Source organism: Triticum aestivum, chromosome 5A (genome assembly GCF_018294505.1).
Source record: "Triticum aestivum cultivar Chinese Spring chromosome 5A, IWGSC CS RefSeq v2.1, whole genome shotgun sequence".
Taxonomy (NCBI): Eukaryota; Viridiplantae; Streptophyta; class Magnoliopsida; order Poales; family Poaceae; genus Triticum; species Triticum aestivum.
The window spans coordinates 609,376,720-609,381,560 of NC_057806.1; the positions used below are offsets into that span (position 1 = coordinate 609,376,720).

The window sequence follows — 4,841 nt, forward strand, 5'->3', positions numbered from 1 at the left end:
TTGCAATAAGATCTATACCGTTTATTTGTGCGATGGCTAGGAGGATCATTTCGTCCCACAGTTTCCCCCCTCTACAACGGCGCCAACACATCACCTTTGTATGTGGCGTTTCCTTGGCTGCGCTCTGGGCGCCGCTGCACGTCGAGGTCGAGGTGATTGGCGCCGGCGAGCATATTACTACATGGACTTACCCATCACACATTCCCGACTCCCGTTACAAGGGCTTGAACGCAGGCTCGTGAGGATGCTTTACTGTCAGGGTCGCTAACAGAGACACAATTCTTTTCATGGGACTGACCACAGCCGCCATACGACCGCTGTCAGTGTCACACTCACCGGGAAGTTCGACCTTCTTCGCTACTACTTCATACTTGAGCTTCTTCTTGTCGTCTGTGGCGTCGATGGAGATCGTCGAGCCTTCACTGGCTTCACCTTTCATCAGCATCAGGGACAGCTTAGTCACCACATTCTTCTCCAACCATCTCCTTATGGGCCTCGCACCATACATCTGTGACAAGACAAAGCATGCTTGGTTATCAAACGTACACACACACACATGAAAACATGCATTTAAATTTGAAAAAAAAAGGAGAAGCTTTGTGTACTGGGTTGTATGATTCCGATAAAATGACGTCCAACGCGGCATCACTTGCGAAAAGAGAGATGCCCTTGTCAGCCACCCTCGCAATCACACTCTTCATTTGGATTTTCACAATCTCCTTCAGGTTGTCATGCAAAAGGGGCTCAAATACCACAATCTCACTCAGCCTGTTCAGGAACTCAGGCTTGAAGTGTTTCTGAACCTGCACAGACAATATATATGAGAAACTCAGGCCTTAAGTGTTTTCTGGGCCTTCACACCAGCAGTCTGAGATTCACAAACCTGTTTCATCAAAAGGTCACGTGCAGCATCCATTGTGATTTCTCCAGCCATTCCTGCCATGAGGTGCTCTGCTCCTATATTTGAGGTCATAATGATGATGGTATTCTTGAAATCTACCGCCCGTCCTTTGCCATCGGTCAACACCATCATCAAGAAGTTGAATAAAAATGTTCAACACCGAGGGATCTGCCTTCTCTACCTCATCGAAAAGGATCACACTGTATGGGCGATTCCTAACTTTCTCAGTCAGTTGCCCGCCGTCATCATAGCCATCATGGCTTTAAGAAGTTACAAAAGAAGAATTAGTATCAATCAAGCTAAAGACTAAGAAGTAATGCAAGGTTACAAAATATATTAAAAATTACCTTGGGGGTGCTCCAATGAGTCGCAAAATAGATCCACTGCCAACATATTCAGACATGTCAAAGCGAACCAACATCTTCTCACTCGCAAATAGCTGTTCAGCGAGAGCTTTTGCAAGCTCTGTCTTTCCAACACCAGTTGAGCCCAAGAAGAGGAAAGATCCTATGGGTTGGCCCGGATGATCAAGGCCAGTCATAGAACATACCACTGCTTCAGCAACCACATTTACCGCTTCATCCTGGCCAACAACTCGCTCATGAAGCCTGTCCGCTAGGTGGATTAACTTATCCGTTTCCTCTTGCTCAAGTGCACATACAGGAATTCCAGTCCATTGGCTCACAACCTTCAAACGACAACGTTAACGTTAGAATTTGCATGACAAATATTGATTGAAACAGCATATACACATGTCGTTGGAGGAAAATGCTTACTTGTGCGACATCATTTGGTTCAACAGCTGCTCCCTTCAATGAATTTTCAGAGATCGCCCTTTTTATTTTGGCAGTGCACGCCTCATCAATCAGATCAATAGCCTTATCCGGAAATTGACGACCTATGGTAAAGACAGCAACAAAAATCCATTAATTTTCTACAATATATAATCCATTGTTGACACTCATTGGTGCAACTCGGCATAAAAGAAAAATTGTAGTGCAGGTTACCCCATCAATTTATATGCACAGGACAGTAAAGATTGTATTTCTAGATTTATTTCAACTTAATGCCCTTGAATTGCACATCACAGTCTATGCAGAAGTTTTATTAGCATGTGAACTATGGGGCCTTAAGATGGGGCAGGCAATAACCACAAAAGATCATCTTTAGATCTGTACATCCTAATCACCTCTCGAAACAATAGAAGCAAGTAAATTCCTCACCGGTGATGTAGCGGGCAGCAAGCTGGGCAGCAGCAACAAGAGCAGAATCTTGGATTTCCAAGCCATGATGCTGTTCGTACTGCTGCTTTAGCCCCTGCAGTATGCCGATTGTCACCTGCATGCTTGGCTCCTCGATGTGCACCTTCTGGAATCTCCGCTCAAGTGCAGGATCCTTCTCAATGCAATTGCGGTAACCATCAAAAGTCGTCGCACCTACACAGCGGATACGACCACGGGCCAAAGCCGGCTTCAGCAAGCTGGAAGCGTCTGTATTTCCGTGGCTATCACCAGCACGAGGAAGCACATGCATCTCATCAATGAAGAGAATTATCTTGCCGCCTACATTCTCTGCCTGCTTTATGACGCTCTTCATTCGCTCTTCAAACATACCGCGCAAAACGGTCCCGGCAACCATGGCCCCGAGGTCGATCTCCACAACACGTGCCCCATCAAGTGCAGCAGGTACCTTACCGGTGGCGATGCGCTGCGCGAGGCCCTCAGCGATGGCAGACTTGCCAACCCCCGCGTGGCCAACTAGCGCGGCGCAGTTCTTGGTCTTGCGGCAGAGGATGGAAATAACGCGGTCGATCTCATCATCACGGCCAACAACCAGTCCGACTCCCTTGCCGGTGATGTGGCGTCCGTAGGTGCGCATAGCCGCCTTACGATCGTAGTACGTCCATGCTGCCCAACCCAAACCAACAGCTGCTCCAAGGAAGACGAAAGGTTCGATCCCTCGCCAAATCGAAGATAGCTGATGGAGAACACTTCCTTGCACAGCAGCTCTTTGCACAACCTGCGCCCCTAGCAGTGGATCGTAGGTCCCTCTCATACCTGTGCAGAAGCCCTGACCTGAACGAGGAAAAGGACAGCAATGCTTCATATATATAGAAGAGGGGGTACATGTACATATACATATACATAATCGAGATAAATTCTTGTTGTAAAAGGATCGGAGTTTGTCCCAACATCAAACTTTATTCTGTTTCCGTTCTAGAAACCTTGTTGAAATCAAACTTTGCTCAAAGATCATGAGGAACGTTCGTTCCCTGCCTCGTGAAAAGTATCGACTTTTTCTCTTAATTAAGTATAACAAAATTTGCAACTAGTATAAGAGAAGGAAAACTGTGGGGCGAGGCGCAAACAAATTACCTGACCAGTGACCCAAGATGTTCCAGTCCTCTGCTCCGCCGCCGACTCCCTACCCCGCACCAGGGAGCCGTCGTCAGCTCGACCTGTTCAGGTCAGGCCCGCTCCCCCCAGCGCCGCTCGAGTCCCAGTTCACCCCACGCTACTTCGCCGCTGGCCTGCAGCGAGCAGCTCGTCGTCTCGACTCGCCGGCGCCGCTCGAGTCCCAGGTCACCTCAGCACCACTCGCTGCTTCGCGGCTGGCCTGCAGCGAGCGCCTCGTCGTCTCGATCCGCCGGCGCCGCCCGACTGCCAGTCCACCTCTCGCTGCTTCGCCGCTGGCCCCCTCGCCGTCCCGACTCGCCGGCGCCACTCGAGTCCAACCCGGACCCTTTTTTTCTGGTCTCGAGTCCAACACGCACCTCCCGAGGCCTCGAAGCACTAGGGTTCCCCCTTATGGGCCCTGCCGCAGTTGGGCCACAAGAGGCCCAGTTTGAGCAAAAGCAGTCGAGCCCACTAAACCAAGGCATTTCATGTAGAGTATCTCTAACAAACCCTGTATAATGTCAACCCGTAAAATGCGTATACAGTTCGTGGAAAAAGGGCTTTGCGGGCCGGCGCGGGCGGCAGCCAATATCTTTTTTTACGGATCCATTTTGCGGGGTCTGCTCAGCCGCCGCCCGAGCCGGCCCGTAAATTAGTAATTGCATTTCAATTTCGGGCATGAAAACACATTTCTTTACTTGGTTATTTTCTTCAAGGGCATTGGATACATAATAATTCATCAAATATTTGCTAGAATAGCAAGACCAAAGAAAACAAGAACCATAATTAGGCATTTTAAAAGATATTCAACTTCCATAACTGCTCCCACTAGTTGGACAAACATCTTATTCATGCCTTCATTGTTGATCTGCGGATTCTTGATCTTGTATTCTTTATTCTTCTTTTTTGATTCTAAAGAAGTAGACGTTGCTTCCCCTCTAGTTTCTTTTCTAATTGCACATGCAACCGCATCATTAGCCTCAATTATACCAACAAGTCCACGCACATCTAGTAAGTTTCTTTCTATCAATAAATCGATGTATTCTTCTTCCAAAACCAAAATAAGCATCCACCTTCCTGCACACATGGCCATCTCAATAAGCTATCGAAATTGAACCGAATAGGTTGACAAAGCCGAATGAAAACAAGAACATACCCCGTCGTTTTTGCATTTGAAGAAAACCCATTCGGGGTGTTTCGGCGTGCTAGATGTTAGCAGCAGTATTGTCTGTGTGCAGTCGTCGCACTGCATGAGCGGCATCAGCGAGCCGGCTGCGCTAGCACCGAGCCCGGGCGACGACTGACCGAGTCCTTGCGGCAAACCGATGACGACGGCTAGAGGATGAACTGGTACCTGCATGCGGCGCTGGGACTTTGTCGGGGCTCTGCGGGGTGCTCCCCGGCCAATCCATGGCTTGGCGCAGGCACCGGAGGCCGGAAACGCCAAATCCAGCGGCCGCGACAAACAACCGCCGATCTGCAACTTTCCGGCTCGCCGGCGTGGTCCCAATGGCTGGTATGGCTGGAATCGTGGGCGGTAGCCC

The 4,841-nt window shown here is 49.1% G+C and overlaps 1 pseudogene; it reads right to left on the reverse strand.

The window, feature by feature from the left end:
* On the reverse strand, positions 1-3,656 carry LOC123107940 (chaperone protein ClpB1-like; annotated as a pseudogene).
* Between the last annotated feature and the right edge of the window lie 1,185 nt (positions 3,657-4,841).